We start from the raw sequence: 20,071 nt of genomic DNA, 5'->3' as shown, positions 1-20,071 counted from the left end.
GACCACTGAAACTCAACCAGAAAAGTTAAGCTGCCCAAGACCACTCACTTCTGAACAGTTGAGCTGGCACTCAAACGCAGGATAGCCAGAATAAAAAATCTATACTCCTTCAGGCGATCAAGTCACCAGGGTGATTTGAAGACAAAACAGGGCAGCTATGGGGTCAAAGCGGGGTGGAGGTATAGGTGGTGGGAGGGGCTAGTGCAGAAAAACACAGGAGAGGCAAAGGGGCAGGGGATGCAGGCCTGCAGCTGCTAAGCTCCAGGAAATGAGGGACACCGGGCTCCTAAGGAGGGCAAGGGCTGTGGAGCTCAGGCTGCCGTGACTCAGTGGCTGGGCCTCCAGAGAGCATTTCCGGAGCCCTGGACAGCTCTGTACAGTCTAAGAGCCACCTGCCCAACAGACACACTCAGCCATTACTCACAACTGTTACTCACTCCTCTCTGTATGCCCTCCGCTAAGCACATCACTTACTCCCACTGTCCCCTAAGCATGACCAAGGAGGAGCTGGCAGATCTGCCTAGTTCCCTCTCTTACTCCACCACCTCTCATCCTGCCAGCGCGTCCCTACCTTAAAGAGTGGGACAGAGACCCAGAAGCTCTGGCCCCTCAACTCAAGACAGCTGTTGCCCTCTGCTCTGTTCCAAGAAATGGAGCTGAGGAGTGGTCACTGGGCAAAGAATCTTCTAATGCCAGGGCTGGAAGGGACCTCCCCAGCATCTCAGCAGGCTTCTCAGTAGATGCCTAAAGACCCTCCAGGGCCTGCACCTCCGTGTCAGACCCTGGCACCTCTGTGCCAGCTCTTCCCAGACCCCTAAGAGCAAGGACCTCTCTGTTCAGAAAGAGCCATGGACTTGCAGAATTTCAACACCAATTAGAAATCAAGAACTCTAGCTACACCCTCTCCTTTCATAAATGAGGAAACTGAAGCCCAGAGAGGGGAAGTGATTTTCCCAAAGTCACACAGTGCCAAAGAGGGACTAGAAACAGGCCATCTGAATCCCCCTGCCATCAGTCCCTCCAGCCAACCCTTCCCCTGCCCCAACTCAGGGCAGGGCCCTGATGTTTACCCTCTCTCCCTCCTGTTGCAAAGCAGCTGCTCCTCCCACCAGACTGCTCCTCCAGCCCAAAGGAACTGCAGCCAGACAGTAGTTCATGCAGAGCAATCACTTTCTAACAGGGAAGGGGCATCAGAAACAGGCTGCCCAGGAAGCAGGGAGACTGGACCACAAGCCTTCCAAAGGCCCTGGAGCTAAAAAAAGGTCAGGACCTCTGGCAAGAGATGATGGAAAGAATTCCTCGGGTCTCAGCTGGGGACTAGGGATAGTCCTGGCCTCCTCTCTGCTCACCTCTCCTCCCCCACCCCTCGCCCCGGCTCTCCCCTGCTCTCCCAGGACTACAGCCGGGAATCCAGGCCTGGCTGCTGCCTCCGCTCCCACGCTCTGCTCAGCTCAGCTGGCCACAGCACAAGCAGGGCCCTGTGTGGCATCGCAAGCAGCTCACAAGGCACCAAGGATTCTTCAAAGCCTCCATCTATCTCTTGCGCTCCCCTCACCTCCCTCTGGGTGGCTCCTCTCATCGGTGCCAAGAAGCCCTTGCCCCACTCCCTCCCTCTGCACCAAAAGTGGTAATAACAATAACAGTAATAATAACCACAGGTCCCCCACTCCAGAATTCTTGCCCAGAGAATCTCATGGACAGAGGAGCCTACAGTCTATAGGGACACACAAAGTTGGACACGACTGAAGCAACTTAGCATGCACACGTGCAATATGTCCATAGGACACAGATCTTTCTGGTGCCCACATTTCACAGTTAAGTAAACTGAAGCCCTGGCAGGTTAGATAAGTGGCCGGCAGGCACACAGCCTGCAGGAGGTGGTCTCAGGATTCAAACCCAGACAGTGCAGCTGCAGGGTATGTGGTCTTGACCTCCATGCCACTCCGCCCTAGGGACAGGACCTCACTTCAGGAAGTTAAAGCTCCTGAAATCCTTGCTACCTCCTCCGCACAGTCGTGGCGCACCCAGCCTCTGCGACACTCAACCTTCCTCTTAGCTCTGGACAGGCAGCCCATCAGACACTCACCGGTCCACTGACGGTCAGATGGGACACCACTGCCTCCACCTGACCAGGGGACGCCCTTGTTCATGTGTGAGCACCTACTGGGTAAATAACACCTTCTACAGGAGTCTCTCTTGCATAACTCTTTAGAAATGGGAGCTGCCAACCGTCTACCCTCACTCCCGCCTGCTGCAGTCTGTCCATCCGTTCGTGTGTGAAGCCGTGCCCAGGCTCTCTTCTGGCCCGAAAGATGGCCCAGGAAGACCTCAGTGCCTCCCCAGCCTTCTGACCCCGGAGAGGAAGACAGCACGTGGGAAAGAAGCCCAGAGGCGTGAAGTGATTCAGGGGAGGGTTTCCCAGCCCGGGGACCCCAGGAGGCTGGCCTTGGGACCTGTCCCCAGTCTCCCTGGCCCAGTCTGGCCTTCTCAGGTGCCCAAATCACCATCTCTTTGTGTTTCTTCTCTGTCAAAGCCCTCTGCCACTTCCCTCTTTAACCTCACCTAGTAAACCCCCTACAGTTGAGCCCCAGGCAACACCTCCAGGCTCCCCCAAAGTTAGCCTTCCCCACACAAACCACTTTCTGTGGGCTTGGCCTGTGCCAGGCACTGAGCCTCTCAAGCGGGCACTTCACAAGTACGATCTCATTTCATGCCCACCACAACTCTATGAGATTGCATGTTAACCCCATTTTACAGATGCAGATACTGAGGCTTGGCCCAAGGTCAGGCAGCTAGTAAGCAGCAGAGTTAGGAGGAACACCAAAGCCGGACTCTGACACGCGGCTGGAGCGATTATTTCATCCATCATTACAGCATGCCCCTGTGCCTTTGTGCAGGCCTCCCCTCATGCCCAAAGAAGCCTTTGTCCCTTTTCCTTCCTGCAGAACTCCTTCTCAACCTTCAAAACCCATCTCAAACGGCACCTCTTCTCCAAAATTTTCTCCATTCTATCACCTCATGTGCACTCCTTCCTGCTTGATACACCCCCTGCCTGCTGCAGAGACCCTCCAGCGACTCCCCTTTGCGTCCTACCAGAGCATGCCTCCCTGGCCTTTCCAGCCCCACACATATCCCTGGCACCCTGCCCGGTAGAGGGCTGACACCCAGAAAGCTTTAAGTGTGCCCAGCTGCACTCAGCCATTGCCACACCGCCTTGGCAGAGAGTCCAGGGCACTGCCCAGGCCCAAAGAGCCAACCCCCAACCCCACACAGGCATCTAGCACCCCCTAGTCACAGCCACCACCCCAGTTCCTGTCTCTCCTGACTGGGGGCTGCTCCCCATGCTTCTGCCTTTCTGGCCTGGTGGTCCCTCTCTGCTCCACCAGCTTGGCTGTTTCTGGGAGTCTCAGCCGGTGATTAGGGCCCTAATCAGCAGGACTTCCTGCCAGCGACTGCCAGAGGTGGGGGCAGGGTTGGGGGTTGGGGGAGGGAAGCAAGGTCAATCCAAGGTGAAGTTCAAAGCCTGGGACCAGGGGAGGCTTCGGAAGGGACATGGACTCACAGACTCCTCCAGCCCAGCATCTCTCCAGCCCTCTTTCCTACAGATGAGGACACCGGGCCCAGCAAGGGAAGGGACTGCTCCCAAGTGCAGGAAGAGGCGGTGCCTTGCTCTCCGACCACCCTCGGCCACAGGAACTCCAAGGCAGGAACCCTTCCTTACATGTCCCTTGAAGCCCCCTGCCTGCCCCTGGGCAGCCCCATCCCAGGATCAAGCCCCATGCTGAACCCACAGGCTGTTCCCCATAAAGGGTTGTCAGAGCCCAAGTGACTGCTCAGGTCTGATTGAGGTCAAAGGTCAACGGTGAGCCCCTCCTCTAGATGAGCAATGGCCTAGAAATGGGACAGAAATGAGCAGGGGCTAAGACAGGGAAGACAGATAGGGCCAGGCTGAACTCAGAAACCCTCCCCAGCTGTCATCATCATCAGCCCAAGCCTATTCTTTCTTCAAGAAAAAAAAAATTGCTTAATGCCTTTTACAGCTGCAACTGGGCGGGCCAGGGGTCCGGAAACAGAGCTCACACACACTCCACACCCCCCCTCCCCAACCCCCGACCTGGAGCAACCTCAGCCTCCCTGGGTGGGAACCAGGACCAGGTGGAGGGTGTATGTGGCAGGTCTTGAGGGCTGACCCTGACTAATGAGGAACATCGGGGGCTCCGGAAAGCAGATGACCCCAAGAGAGGCCTGAGATGGAGAAAGAGCATGACCAGGAGCCTGCAACTGCCACCAGGGGGTCAGAGCTGCCAGCTTCAAGGCAGACAGGAAGGGCTGGGCATGGTTCTCCCCCACCTCCTACCAACAGGGGATGGAACTAAGGCTACAGCGAGAGGGATGCAGGTTAGACCTCGGAGAGACCTAGAGGGCATGAGACGAAGCAACTTAGAGGGCGTGAGACACAGCAACTTAGAGGGCGTGAGACGCAGCAACTTGCAGCATTACTGGGGGAATCCCACTTTTAAAATATAGATGCTACCCCTATGCATGTAGCCTATGGTCAAGGGGAGCCTGCCTGGAGTCCAGGCCACATCCTTGCTGAGCCTGGGAGTCTCTGATCCGGTGACTCTCATCAACAAATGGGATGGGAGCCAAGAAGGGGAAACTGGGCTGGTTTATAATAACGCATCTTGTTTACAGTGATGGCAGCTTTCTCAGAGTCCTCCGTAAACACAGCTCCCTGGGCAGAGAAAGCCTGGAGAGGCTCCCTTATCTCCCACCTCCCCTCAGTCACACAGAGAGAGTTAGGCAGGGAAAGAAAATCTCTTCTCTAGGCTCTGAGGCTAGGACCCCTCGAGGGAAAACAGTGCCACTATCTCCTCCACTCTCTGGGCCCATAACCCTCCCTGTCTTAGGGCTGGAACAGCCACAACAGGAGAGAAAAGAGCCAACCCAAAGTTGGGCACCTAGAATAATACCACCACCACCACCACCAATAATAATAATAATAATCACTAATATTTTTTAATTTTAATTAATTTATTTATTTATTATTTATTTATTTATTTATTAAATATTTAATTAATATTGAGCACTTACTATGTGCCAGGCACTGTTCAAAGTGATTTCAAGAAACTAACTCATCTGATCCTCACAAACAAACCATGGAGCAGAAATTATCATTAAAACTGGCAAGGGCATTATACTAAGTGAAATAAGTCAGACAGGGAAAGACAAATACTGTGTGATGTCACTTTTATGTGGAATCTAAAAAATGCAACGACCTCGTGAACAGAACAAAAAAAGAAGCAAGACTCACAGATACAGAGAAGAAACTAGTGGTTACCAGTGTGTGTGTTTGGGGGCAGCCAGGGGGCAGGCGGGGGGTGCTAGAAAATAAGTGCAGGGAAGTGGGAGTTACAAGCTATTGGGTGTAAGGTAGGCTACAAGGATGTATTGTACAACACGGAAAATAGCCACTATTTTGTAATAACTGTACATGGAGTGTGACCTTTAAAAATTACATTAAAGAATAAACTTAAAATGTTTTAAGCTATCTAAAACTGTCCCCTGAGCCCATTAGTCCATCGGTTCATGTTAAGCAGCATTCTGCCAGGTAGAGCCAGCATCACCAGGGAGGCAAAAGGCACAGGCCTGCCCTCAAGGAGCTTGTAATCAGCAAGAAGACAGGTGAGCACAGAGGAAGCCTGCAAGGGCTAGGAAATTGGGGGACCCCCGTATTCTCTGCTGGAGAACGCCTAGGAAGTTTCCAGGGGACCTGACCTGGGACGGGGGCCCTCCCCCACAGTGGCAGATGGACAGGATTTGGCCCTCCTGTAGCACCTCGTGCCTCACCAGCTCCCTGGGACTCCGCCCTCCTGGGCCAGTCCCTGTCTGCCTCCAAGAACACCCAGGCCCAAGCTACAGGCTTCCAGCCCTAAAAAGGCAGGGATTAGAGCGACCAGATAAACCCTGGAGGAGGCAGCGCCAGGGACTGGCTCGGGCCCACCTACCACCCCCACCCCACCCAAGTTCCCACTCCACGGAGACCAACCACCCTCCCGGAGGGAAACCAAAGTGTGGAAGAGAAGAAAGATGGCCAGGGTCACCAACCTGGGTGAGATAGCTGGCCAGGGACCCAGCTGCACCTTCTGAAGGCCTCCACCAGCCCCCCAACCCATCCCACGGGAAAGAGTTTCAGGAGACTGAAGATTAGGAAGGAGGCGAGGGCACGAGTGACCGTGCATAATGGAGGGACACCTGGGGGGTGGCATGGACCGCAAGGCTGGCAGCCCTGCCACCCCCACTACCCTCGTTCCAGCTCACTGGTACCCACACCTCTGCAAGCCTAATAACTTTGAAAGCTAAGACCAGCACCATAGGGGGTGGGGACAGTACACAGGAAGTCCCTCCAGTCTCCCCAAACCACTCTCTCCCTCCTGCAGCACCGCACTCATTTCTGATTTGCTTTTTTCTGAGTCTAGTGATTGGGAGGGCTTTCCTCTGCCCCACTTCAGCACTATCCCTCAACTGGGCCTGTTTCCCTTTCTGGAATGAAAGAGACTAGGGACCCCAGAAATAAGCCAAGAAGCCAGAGCGGCTGCACCTGAAACCCTTTGACAGCCACCCCAGCTCCAAGCCTGACATCTCCAGCCCCTCACCTCCTGCCCCTCGCATTGGTCTTTATCAGACCAGAGGAAGATGGGTCCTAATTAAGCAGCCTCATCAGGTCCCGAGGTGCTGAAGTCAGACATTAGCAAGGATTTCATCCTCTGTCAAAGCCAGGACCCTCCTCCTTCAGTCTCCCACTAAGAAGAAAGAGGCTTCCCAGGTGGCTCAGGGATAAAGAATTTGCCTGCCAATGCAGGAGATGCCGGTTCAGTCCCTGGGTTGGGAAGATCCCCTGGAGAAGGAAATGGCAACCCACTCCAATATTCTTGCCTGGGAAATTTCACGGACAGAGAAGCCTGGTGGACTACAGTCCATGGGGTCAAAAAGAGTCAGACGGGACTGAGCATGCATGCACGCACTAAGAAGAAAAGGGCTCATAGGCCATCCAGAGAGGAGGCTGCAAAGAGAGGCAGGTTGGGACACCCAGTGTGGGTCCAGAGCCCAGCCCAGAAGCCCACCTTGACACTCCATCAGGGGAAGCCCAAGGTTCCCAGGGTTTGGTGCTCAGAAATCTTGAGCCCCACCCCCACTGAACTTCACCTCTCTGTTCTCAAGGACCTCCCTCCCCCTGCCACCCCTAACCTTGGAAAACAGGTCTGGAGAGGCTGGTGTGGGGGGAGCAGGTGGCCAGTTCCTCCCACACCCCAGAGAGGCCCTAGAACAACTCTCTTGGCTTGCACCTCCAGCTGTTAGTTACACAAACCACTTCTAGCTGCCCCGACAACCCCAAACCGGTATTATTTTACAAATTCAGAAACTGAGGCTCAGAGAAGTACAACCCCTGCGTTTTTCGCAAGATCTTGGCTCCACTGCCTACCAGCTCCAGGCAGGCTGGGGAGGCCCCTTTTTCCAGTAGGGGACAAACTGGGGAGGAGCTCAAACTACCCATACTAGCACACTTCTCTGCCCCTCCACTGCCCCCAGTTAGATCTCAGGGCAGGAAGTGGGCTCTAGCTGCAGAGGGGCACGGGTCCCCTCCATTGCGCACCATGTCCTGAGCCCACAGGTCCGCTCCAACCCTTGTGGGATTAACCGGCAGGGCAAGGCAAGGAGCAGGACAAGAGGAATAGGAAGAAACTCAGAATCTTTGCAGGAAGCAGCTGGGACAACGTGGTGGGCTGGTGAGCAATGGGTGTGAAGGCAGAGCATCAGGTTTGCTGTTCCCCAAACACTGGCAGAGAGAAGGAGGACCCTGAGAAGTCCTGCCAGTGCCCAAGCCCCAGGCCAGAGGCCACTGCCTTCCTGCTCCCTGACCCCAGTGTCAGAGAATTCCCCGACTCCAAGGATCCCAGGACCTCAGCATCCCCAGAGACCTTCAAGGTCATCCCTTCTAACCACATCCCAGCTCAGGAATCTGTTGTCCAGCTTCTGTCCGAACTCCTCCCTGGACGGGAAGCTCACTACCTTACAAGGCAGCCCTTTCTCCCACTGACCTGCTAAGCTTGTTAGGAAAGCCCTACGTTAAACAGACCTAAGCTTCCTTCACCAAACAAAAATCCATTCTGCCCCCTTGCTTCCTATTCTTACTTCAATAGAAACAGGACACTGAGAGTTCCCAAACTCCAAAGCTTCAGCCACAGTCCCTCAGCAATGAGAAGATGGTCACCAAACAGTAACCTCGTCTCTGAACTCCTCTGTTCCCCATATACCCCAGCCCCACTCCAGCCCCCTGTTTTCACAGTTCCAGACACAACAGCACCCCCCCGCCCCACCGCCGTGGGAGACTCTGAACTGGGGCTTTGGGGGAAGTGAAGTGTGAAGTCTGGGATGAGAGATCAGGAAGAAGGGCCAGGAGGGTTCAAGGCCAGAGGTCTGGAAACAGAGGTTGGTTCCCAGGTTGCCTCCTTCGCCACCCAAGACTTCTCAGCTCCAGATCAAAGTCCTGGCTTCAGTTCTACTGGCCTGGCTGAGACCCTCCTAGGCTCTGGCCCACTGTCTCCACTCCAGACCCTCTGCGGGACAGCAGAGTCAAGGCCAACCCTAAGCCGTAACCCCAGCGCTGATCCCACTGACAGCTCTCCCAGCAGGCTCCCCATCCAGAGCCAGGCCCAGGGCCTCCTTCCCCCATCCCTAGGCCAGAGAGTTCGGGGCAGAGGATGCCTTAAGATGTAGTAAGTTTTGAGGTCCTGGGGGGAAAGCCAAGGTGGGGGAGACTGGAGCAGCCGCCCACTGGCAGGAGTGGAAGCAACTTAAGGCCAAGCCTGACCACAATGGTCCCCACCCCACCCAGGCAGCTTCAGGAAGCGGCCCAGCAGAGACTCAAGGGTGTTCCCTCCCCACCTTCTCGAACCCCTGGCTTGGCTGGGCCACACAGAAGGCACTCTGGGACTCCCAGAAGAGAAATTCTTGTTCCCCGAAGGCTATAGAACCCTCATCTCCAGCCATCTCTCTTAGCCTCGCTCCACAGCCATCTGTTCTGCTCTGGTCAAACCAGCTCCTCTCCTACCCAACACGCATTCTGGAGGGAGACTGACTTGAGAACACAGTGGGTCACCCCTCGGTCACCACCCTCCCAGTTCCGTCTTCTAAGAGAGTAGCCAACCTAAAAACATCTGGGCAGGCAGTCCTGGCTCTGGTCCTGAAGGAGGGGTGGAGAACAGACCCTGAAGTTAGCTCTGTATGGATGCTCGGGCTTGGGAAGGGGTGGCACACAGGGTCAGGGCCCAGAGAGAACAGTGGGGACGGGGGAGGCGGAGGGGGGAGGGGGAGGGTGGCGGTTAAAAGGCACCTGTGTGTGTCTGTTCATTAACCACCTGGATTAGCTATTTCTGCCCAGAGGGGTGAGAAAGGAGTAGGAGCTGCTGGTTGGGGGAGGGAGGCAGGGGGCACTCATGCCAGGCTGTGCCCATGGGCAAAGGAGCAGTGACCCATGAGATGTGGGCCTGCCAGACCCTCATTCTCCACCGTGGCCACCCCGCCCCGCCCCCGGGGGATGAGATATGAGAGAAAGAAGAGCCCCAAGGGGGGAAAAGGTACCCAGTAACAGCTCCAGCCAGTGGCAGGGGAAGAAACAGAGAGAAAAAGCTGCCTACATCTCAGTCCTCTCCGTGACAGAAAGCAGGCAGGGGAAGGGACCCTGGAGACTGAATACCCTGACCTCCCGCCTGCCTCAGTCAGCGAGTCCTCCTCACTAGTCCCTGCTGGCCTCGGTCTCAAGCAGCCACTGACACCAGCAACTTCTCCAGGAAACAAAACTCCTTCTGACTGGCAACCGCGCCCCAGACATCCCTGCCAGAACCAGACACTGACGGCGGCAGGGGACTGACATGATGGCCAGGACGGGCCACTGAGCCCAGAGGCATGTGACCAGGCGAACCGACTCCCCGGTCCCCTAATTCGTACCCTGACGGGTGGTCCTGACAGCATCGGGGCCGGCAGCCCGCTGCACACACACACAAACAAACACTGCGCACACCCCACGCTCACCTTTCCGGTAGAGGAGTCACTGGGCGGGATGGGTGTCTGGGCTCACAGGACGGGGGCGGTGGGCAGTGATGGGGCCGCAGCTGTGGCTGGCAAGAAGCTGGTTGCCGAGAGGAGGGCGTGAGTGAGCCTTGTGTCCAGGCGGGGAGCGGGCGCAGGGAGCGGAGCCGGTCCCAGGGCCACTGCTGGGAGCAACTGAGCGAGGGCGCTGCTCGCCCGGCTCCCTCCCCCAGCGGAGGCGGGCGGGCTACCGGCGCACCGCCTCCTCCTTCCCCCTTCCCAGAGCCGGCCAGCGGTCCGCCCGCAGCCTCCTTTAACCCCTGAAGCACTCGTCCAGGACACTCAGGCCCAGCTCCCCGGCAGAGCGGCTGGGAGTCAGGGCACGTATGCCTGGGGCAAGGGATGCCAAGAAGAGTGGCCTGCCCCCTCCTTCAGCCGCCGGCTCAGCAGTCTCCCTGGGGACCTGCAGGGAGGGGCAGAGGGGTTTCCGGGGCAGAGGTGGGGAAAGGGGGCAAGATGCCAAGAAGTCCAGAAACCCCACCCTCCCCTCCCCCATGGAAGAGACACAACAGCAGACAAATGGCCCAAGAGCTACTGGGTGGAGAAAGGATGGTTGATGAGACAGTAATAATAATAGCAACTCCCAACTTTTGTAAACCGCCCTGCTTTATACTGTTTCCAACTCATTTTGTGACTGGAGACCTAGAATCTCACTTCTGAACCAGCTTTTGTTTTTTTCTCTGTCAAATGTGGGATAACAACCCTGGCTTTTTTCCTCTGGGCTGAGTTAGGACATTTATGACTGTATATTCAAAGTGATTTGAATTGAACTCTAGTTAGTGAAATGCACGCTTCAACTCTCTTTGAAAAATATTTAAAAAATAAGATGGATTGATGGAGGGAGAGACAGAAATGTGATAAAGCAAATATAACAAAGTGTCCATTACAGAATCAGGGAGTTTACCATGTTATCCTTTCAACTTTTCTACATGCAAAAGATTTCTTACAATTAAAAATATTAGGGGAATGGGACTTCCCCAGTGGTCCAGAGGTTAAGACTCTAGGCTTCCACTGCAGGGGGCACGGGTTTAATCCCTGATTGGGGAACTAAAATCCCACATGCCCTGCGGCACAGCCAAAAAACAAAACAAAAAATTGGGAGGGAAATGTGATTTGAAACTTGGAGTACCACACAAATGACAAAAGAAACAGGATTATCCTGAGGGGAAGGGAAAAGTCATTTGCCGCACACCTGTTTGTATGCCCAGCACTTAATGAATATTCTCTCTCACTTAAGTCTTTGAATCTCCCTTGTTATTTTAGCTGAAGAAAGTGACCTCCAAGCAGTTAGCTGACTTGTCCAAGACCACACAGGATGGTGCAGAGCGGGAACTCTGATCCCATGGGCTGGCTCCAAAGCCAAGCACCCCACCACTCAGGCCCTCCAGAGATTCAAAGGCCCTCCTCTCGGCCATCTGGGCCACCTTCCTGTGAGGTCCTGGGCCAGCAGGCCAGTGACCTGAACCTCGGAGCCTCCTCAGGTTCCCCGGCTATCCAGTGAGTATGGATGGGAAGGTTTTTGAGATTTTTTCCAGCTCTGATACTCAGTAGTTTTTTGAATCCAGCCAAACCCTTCCCCAAGCTTCAATTTTCCAAAGAGTAAAGTGATAGGGGAGGCCCGGGAGGAACAAACAGCCTTAGAAAGATTTGGTGCCATCTTGGGCCAGTGTCACAGAGATGGTCACCACACTTCTAATGTCCCCTTCACTGTCACCACCTGTGACAGCGAAGCCAGGAGAATGGAGGCAGGAGAGAGAGGCACCTTCTGCTAGGGGAGGGCGGAGACAGAGGAATCCTTGCATCCACCCCCTGTCTCCAGAGCAAGATGACCTCATCCCTTCCCAGATGGGATGAGTTTGGCCTCCCAGAGTCCCAAATTTCAGCATCTCGGGACCTACCAGCCTTGACAGCAGCCTCAATCTAAGCCCATGTGTACTGACCAGAGATGGGAAAGTCCTGGCCCCACAGAACGTGCCTCTGAGACGTTCTAGACGTTCCAGACGTGCCTCTGGCTTCAGGCCTCCCCCAGCCCTCACTAGCTCCAACCCTGGTCCTGCCTGATCCTCACACCCGCTGCAGACCAGGGGCTGCTCAGGAGCTTGGGCCAGCCCTGGTCAGGGGAGGGAAGGGAGAGGGGTCCGTGTCAGCCATTGAGGCTCTTCCAGAGGTGGATGGGGGAGTCTGCTTTAAAAGAGGACCCCTCTCCTGGTAAGAGAAGTGTCATCCTCCCCCATCGCCTCCTTCCAACCCACATCCACTATCATCCTGCTTGACATCAGATAGTGCCTGGCTCCCCACCACCTACATATCCAGTCCCAGCTCTGCAGCAGGACATTAAGAACCTCTGTGATGCGGTCCTGCCCTTTGAACCTTACCATCACACCATTCAGGAAAGAGTTCAAAAGCCACATCCTCCATGCATCCTTCGCCAATCATTTGGCAGATACTGACCGCTCCTCTGAATACCTGACACTCTTGCTCGTATACTAACGCTGGGAGACACTTGTTGGGTGCACTCCTGTATCTCCCAATAGTTGAGCAAAGATTTATTTGTCCTTTTCTTTCTCCTTTCCAACCGTGTCCAGTGCTTAGCACAATGTTGACACCTCCAAGCAAGATTACTAGAGTGGGTTGCCATTTCCTCCCCCAGGGGATCTTCCTCACCCAGGGATGGAACCTGTGTCTCTTGCATTGGCAGGCAAGTTCTTTTACCACTAGCACCACTTGGGAAGCCCTTAGTAGATTCTCAATAAATGTGGAATAAATAATGGAATAATGGAGAGATGAGATGGATGGGTGATGGATTAAAAACTGAATAAAAGGGCTCTTTTAAACACTTAATTTTGCACAAGGCTGTATCAAGATAAATGTATGCAGATTTTTATCTTCAAAGTTATATGATGGCAGACAGAAAGCCTGACTATGCTAAGACATGGGAACCATCAGACTGATACGTGGATGTGCCAGGAGCATCCCACCCTCCCCAGGTCTGCAGCAGATGCAGGGGGGTGCTCTGAGAAGCACCCTCCTTCAGTGGTGCCCGGAGCCCCACCATTATTCTCCCAACCCACCATCATTCCCTCTATCCCAGCCTTCCTGTTCCAGCACCTGGGTACAGAATCATGAATTCAGCAAGTCTCTAAAAACCACACAGAGAGTAAATCAAGGAACTAGAGGTTTTCAAAGGAGAGCAGCCTTGCCCTGTATTTCCAAAAGCTGTCCCATAGCCGATCTCACATACACACACACACGCGCGCGCGCACACACACACACAAGAGCCAGAACTGCTTTCCCGAAGAAGCCTGCTCAGCCCTTCTCTCCCCACCCAGCTCCTCCTCCTCTGGGCTGGGGAAGACAGCATTCCCAGGGTTTCCCATCTCCCATCCCCCGACCCCTCCCCCCTTCCTGAGCCAGCCCATGCCCCCTTTCCCTCCTCCCTCCTCCCGTCCCATCCCCAAGCGCAGTCCCGCACATCTGGTTCCAGTTGTGGTTGGTCCATTCAGGGGCAGGCCTGGGGGGTTCTCATAAAACTGAATAATACCAGTGTTGGAGCCCAGTGCAGCTGGGGGAAGGGAGGGCAGGAGGCCGAAGGGAGTGGGAGGGAAAGAAGCAGCAGCCGGGAGGCAAGGAGACAAGAAGAACCGAGAAAGGAGCAGGGCAGTGCCTGGCATCTAATGAGCGTTCAATGGGTGCTTGTTAATGGCAGATTAACGCTAGAGACACGGAGGGTAGAAAAGCCAGGAGGAGATAGGGGGACAAAGAGTAGGGACCCAGAGGGAGGAAGGAGAGGAGCTGGGGGGGTGGGTGCCCATGGAGCCACAGAGAGGCCATTGAGAAGAGAGGGAAAATGAACGGCTCATGGTCGGGGCCAGGTGCTGAGTTAGACACTACCACGCAGAGCGGAGGGGATGGGACAAAAATGGGGCCAGAAGGACACAGAGAGACAGAGAAGAAAGAGCCAAGAGAAGGTCAAGGCCCAAGATTCTCTCAGCCTCTCAGCTCCCTGGGAGGTGGTGGGGTGGGAGTGGGGGGCTGTCGAGCCAGAGCTGATCTCACTTGCTCCTTCATTTCACTTTCATCACTATTTAAATGCCTACCCTGCACCAAACCTTTCCCTTGTGTTCATCCACACAGACCCCCATCAAAACCTGGGAAGTGACTGTGACTCTTATCGCACAATTAGAGATGGGCTCAGAGCAGTTAAATGATTCACCCAACATTACAGAGCAGCTGATGAAGGAGAAGGAATCTGGATCCAGGTCTTCCAGCTTAAGAAGGCTCAGTCCCCATATAGCACAACCAGGCATTCTGGGTCCCAGTGCTCCCCCTGGAGGGCACCATGTCACTTGAACCCCCACTCTTGAGAGGCCAGATTCCCAGCCTCTTACAGTTCTGAGCTGGGCTAAGAGTTAAGAACACCCAGAAGGGAGGGACTGGCTTCTTAAATCTTCCTAGGGTGGGGGCAGGGGAGTGGTCTGCAGGGGAAGTGCTGGAGCCAACCCCTCCAGCACCCTTGGATCCCACTCTCCTCCTCCTTCTCCACCACAGAGAAGACAGGGCCACATGCCTGGACCCCAGAGGGAGAGGCCCTGGGCCTCAGAACCCCGCTGGGTCCAACACACAGCTGGCTGGGAGCCAGACCCCGGGGGACCGCCCTAGGCATGTTTGTCTGTGCATTTGGGTAGCAGCCTCCCGCTTCTGACCACACCACCCCACCACGGCTGGGGATGAGTTGAGGCTGTCCTCCAGAATGCTTTCATCCCAGGACCACCCCTGGGACCCCTGTCTAGGGCACCCTCCAAAGCTGACTCCAGGAGCCACACTCTGCCCTGTTGCCCCACAGAGCCCCTTCTCCCTCGTTTCCTTCCTGAGCCTGGGCTTTGCAGCTCAGGTCACTGGTTGTTTCCTTTCCTATTTGTCATCCTTAACACTCAGGCCAGACTGAAGCAGGAGAGGGATGCCCCCTCCTCACCACACTCCCCTATTTGCATCTCATTTGCATGCATTCCCAGCATGACTCAGCGTGCAGCCCAGCCTCAGGCCCTCGGCCACACAGGCCCCCCCAGGGAGGATGAAGTGCTATGTGTTAGTCACTGAGTTGCGTCTGACTCTCTGTGACCTCATGGACTGCAGCCCACCAAGCTCCTCTGTCCATGGAATTATCCAGGCAAGAATACTGGAGTGGGTTGCCATGCCCTTCTCCAGGGGATCTTCCTGACCCAAGGATCGAACCCAGGGCTCCCACGTTGCAGGCAGACTCTTTACCGTCTGAGCCACCAGGGGAAATGGATCAGGGAGAAGAGGCAATAGGCTTCCACATTCTGGCTTCCTTCTCTCAGATTTGTACCACAGTCTGAGGATGGAGGATCAAGAGGGCAGGGAAAGCCTGGGGAAAACAGTCTGCCAACAATGTGTGCCCAGGACACCTGCTGGCAGTCCCTCCCTCCCTGGAGCCTGCCTCAGTTTCCAGCCAGGAGAGGCACTGGGAGTCAGTTCCAGCCCTGCTCAGCCACCAATGGCTTGGGGACCAAAGGTCACTCCCAGTCCCTCTTGGCTTTCATCTCCTTATCGGATAACCTCAGGTCCCTTGGAAGTTTCCAGGCAGATGTTGATCCCTGGCTGCTGGTGTCAGTTGACTGCACACAAATCGCTATCTCCCCTGAGAAGTGCAATTTTAAAGCATGAAGGACTCTGAGATTCAGATGCCTCCAGGCAGGATTCCTCTTAGCCCTCCCCCAGTGATGATTACTGGCTCAGCCTGAATCCTTTCAGAGACCCACGTCCCTCCCCAGCAGAGCCACATCCACTACCAGAACTCCTTTATTATAAGGTTCCTGGACTGGATGGTGGGGGAATCCCCTAACCTGAATTATCTGGATCTCAGGAAGGTGTTGGCAGGATTCATGCTGAAATGCTTAGAGAAAAGATAGAAAGTCAAGTGGATTCCTAGCCAGCAAGCCAAGGAGTGTTGATTAATAGATCAATGTCAACTTCCGGACTTGCCAAAGGGCTCTGTCCTCTGCCCTGGCTTGTCCGAAATACTTATCAGTAACTAAGGTGAAGACTCAGAATGGAGGCTACTGAGCACACAAAGAAAACAAAAAGCAGAAAGAAAAGCTAAGGTATCCAACTGAAGTGCAAAACCAACTATAAAAAAGGTTAAAATTAGCAAGGAAACATTTTTCTTGCAGTGAAGTCCTGAACTAAGATTCAAAGGTTCATTTTTTTCAAAAACTGAATTAATCATGTAGGAAAAGGTCTAAGATTTGGTGAAAACAAATTCAGTTCATACGGCAGAAGGATATGGCTGACCCCTGAACTTTTGCAACTTTTGGTTGCCTGAAGAAAGGTATGGAATCAAAATTAAAGGAAGGGACAGTTCCATTCAACTCCACACAGCTTAGACATCATCAGAAATGTCAAGTTCTCTTCCACACGCTACAAACCAAAGAGCATCCAGAGGAGGACAACAGTACACACTCAGTAAATATTTCTTTTAAAAAAGCACAAGAAAGGTTAATGAAATTGGGCCCCATTTTTATTTCATATGATAAAGAAAGGATACAACATTCATCATCAAATACTTGAAAAACTGTCTTGGGAAGGTGAGCCAGCGCAAATTCCACTGCCCATGTACACCTCCCTTTGTCTTTCTGCCCCTCCATCTGTGAATTCCTTGAGCCTGGGACCACTTCCCATTCATCTCTGAATGTCCAAGAGGCAGAAACAGCCAAGGCTAAGCAGTTGCTAAGGACAGGATAGCATCCTGACAAGGCCAGGCCTGCGGGTGCCAATCAGCAGAGTAAACGCTGGCCCCAGCATGAGAACCCACCTCTAGCCAAGCCGGCTGCCAGGCAGGAAGAGGCAAGGATCCGGGCTGGTGGCTGAACTTCCAGCTTGGACCTGCTATCCCAGGCTGGCTCACTGGTCAACTAGCCTCCTACTCCCTAAAACTGCCTCCTTGCCTGCCCAGTAGCTCTGTAGGGACTGGCACTAGCTTGCCACCTTTGCCCAGAGTCTGAAGCCCTGCAGCAGCCCACTTCCTGCGAGAGGTTGGGTTCCTCTCCCTCCTCTGTCATCACCAGCATGGGGTTCGCCCACGCCTCACCCTTTAGGGCATCTATTTCACTCCCCTGAAACACCCCCCGCCCCATTTCAAGGTGCCCCTCATCTCATCATTCCTTCTCCATAACATCTAAACACACGTCTCCAGAGTTCCTCTTATGACTGTCTCCTTGCCCTGGGCCCCCTGGCAATGAGCTGCTGAAAATTTCAGCCCTTGTCCTACTCTCAGGCTCTCCCCAGATTTTTTTTTAATTACATAGTACTTTTAGGGTTGGACAGAATTGGAGACTTCCTTCCTGAGAACTGAGGTTCCTATAGATAACAATAATCCCTATAGATAATAATCACCATTTGAGTTCCACCTTGAAATGAATTGATGTCCTTCCCTGGATATGAGAATCAGAGAAACCTGGCCCCCTCCTACTAAGGCTCAGGAGTGGAGAGAGTGTCCAGGCTTTGGAGTTACACGAGCCTGGCCAACCACTCACTGGCTGCATGATCTCAGGCAAGTCACTTAACCACTTAAGGCACTGCTGAGTGCAGAGTCTGGCCTGAGCAGCATTCTCCCCCCACTCACGCCCTGGTATGGTTATGCTCCCCCCACATCCTACTCCTTCAGAGAAGCCATCACCACCCCCACCCAGAATCAAGATTCATCTCTTCTTCCCATAAAACTCTTTGGTCCCGTTTAATAAATGTTCAAAATTTATTGTGCTTTCCATGTTCTTAGAGCTTTGTGGTTATTAACTCGCTTTAATCCTCTTAACAACCCTAGGGGTATTGACCATTATTAATCCCATTTTATAGACAACGAAACTGAAGTTCACAGACATCAGCTATGACTGCGATTACTCTTCTAGCTGAAGCAGCAGCATCCATCAGGCAAGGACCTCAAGGCCTTTTGAGTCGACATCCTGTACGACGCAGGGCTCCCCCTATGCCTGGCGTACCCCCAGACCCTGCCTGCACACCCCCAGCCCTCAGTTCCTCCCACACACAAGGCAGTTCCCACTGCTGAGAGGCCGCCTGCTCCCCGAGATGCCTGGTTTCGCTTCAGAGAACAAACCTCAAGGCTTTAGTCCTAGGTGGCGCTAGTGGTAAAGAACCCACCTGCCAATGCAGGAGATGTAAGAGACTGGGGTTCAGTCCCTGGGTCGGGAAGATCGCTTGGAGAAGGGCATGGCAACTCACTCCAGTTTTCTTGTCTGGAGAATCCCATGGACAGAAGAGCCTGGTGGGATACAGTCCATAGGGTCGCACAGAGTTGGACACGACTGAAGCAACTTAGCATCACACACACACACACACACACACACACACACACACACACACACACACACACACACAATCACTCACAATCTCCCAGAATAGTCACTTCCTAAGCTGGACATTACCAACTCTTTCAGTTGCTGGATCTTTCCACTTTCTAGGTGTTCAGCTATTTCTCTGGTTCTGATCCTTTTCCAGCTGCCCTTCATTCATTTGTTCATTCATTCATTCACCCATTCAGTCAACAACTGTTTTGTGAGCACTGTGGGGTGGACAGGAGCCAAGCCAGGTGGAAGGCCTACCCTCAACATCTGGAGGAGGAGAGACATGGAACAAGCCAAAGCACAGACACAAGTATGCAGTGACGAGCGAAAGAGCGGGTTGCCAGTGGGAGGGACCACATCCCTCCCAACAGCTGGCGTGCCCTCCACCCACGCCAAGCCATCCATGCAGGAGTGCGCTCACTCCGCACCACAGGCCTGGTAGGAGGTGTAATCCCTGCCTGCTCTGAACAGCGCAGGAAGCTCAAGAGGTGAAGAGGTGAAGTCACTTGCCCAAAGTCAATCATGATAAGATGGCAAAGTAGAGGTGATACCATCTTATCTCCAGAGGTTCAGAGAAGGTTCCTTAAGATCCATTCCCAAACTACTAACCCCCCGGCCACACACACATCCCAGCAGCAGCTGACCATGGAGAAGACAGTGGGCCTGCCCTGGCATGTCCCAGACCCCACGCTGAGCCCCTAGTGCAACACTGGCTTCACCAAGACGGCAGTCACCCTAACGCCAGGCCCTCTGCTTTTCTCCCACTTAATGTCACCTTCACACCTTTGACCTTTAGCCTGGCTGGCTTCAAGGTGGCTGGAAGGACTGTCCAAAAGGACATGAAGAGGTCCAGTCGCCAGCCCCTCTTGCATGAGACATGGCCCCTGGTCTCGCCGATGACATCAGGGAGGGAGCAAGAAGGACTCCAAAGTCTGGGTATCAATCCCCCCAGGCTCTCCCCAAAGCCACCCAATCAGGACTCACAAAATGTTGGTGAGAATCTAGAGCTGACCAGAAAAATCCTGGGGATTCCCAGGTGACGCTAGTGGTAAAGAATCTGCCTGCAATGCAGGAGACGCAAGAGACAGGGGTTCCATCCCTGAGTGGAGGAGATCCCCTGGAGGAGGGCATGGAAGCCCACTCCAATATTCTTGCCTGGAGAATCCCATGGACAGAGGCGCCTGGCAGGTTACAGTCCATAGGGTTGCAGAATCAGACACGATTGAGCGACTCAGCACGCACACGTGCAGGGACCAATCCTCTCCTTGTAGTGATGTGGGAACTGAAGCCCAGAAAGGACAAGTTGGGAATCCCAACGTCACCACAGGGTCAATGGACTTGAATAGAGAACCAGGTGTCCAGCTCCCAGCCTAGCCCCCAGGAGAGCCAGTGCCACCCCAGCCAGATCAGACCAGAAGCAGGAGCCTGTCCACTTAACCATAAGAAGGGAAAGAGCAACTTGGGCCCCTGGGGTGGTGAGGGACCCACAGGGTCTGGATAAAGCATGCTTGGGCTCCAGGTGCAGCAGGGCCCTGCTCCCCACA

The 20,071-nt window shown here is 54.1% G+C and overlaps 1 protein-coding gene across 11 annotated transcripts in view; it reads right to left on the bottom strand.

The window, feature by feature from the left end:
* TNS1 (tensin 1) overlaps positions 1 to 20,071 on the bottom strand; it is a 216,245-nt gene that overhangs the window by 137,359 nt on the left and 58,815 nt on the right. Inside the window, exon 1 of one of the 11 annotated variants that reach the window (XM_070386898.1) lies at positions 10,093 to 10,468. The exons of the other annotated variants lie outside the window; for them this stretch is intronic. The gene's annotated coding sequence lies outside the window, so the exon portion shown is untranslated. Of the gene's footprint in view, positions 1 to 10,092; positions 10,469 to 20,071 lie in introns of those variants that run through there. 11 annotated transcript variants of the gene reach the window in all.

This window comes from Bos mutus, chromosome 2 (assembly GCF_027580195.1).
Source record: "Bos mutus isolate GX-2022 chromosome 2, NWIPB_WYAK_1.1, whole genome shotgun sequence".
Taxonomy (NCBI): domain Eukaryota; kingdom Metazoa; phylum Chordata; class Mammalia; order Artiodactyla; family Bovidae; genus Bos; species Bos mutus.
Note: the sequence above shows the minus strand (reverse complement) of the source record. Positions and strands in the feature narration are given on the sequence as shown.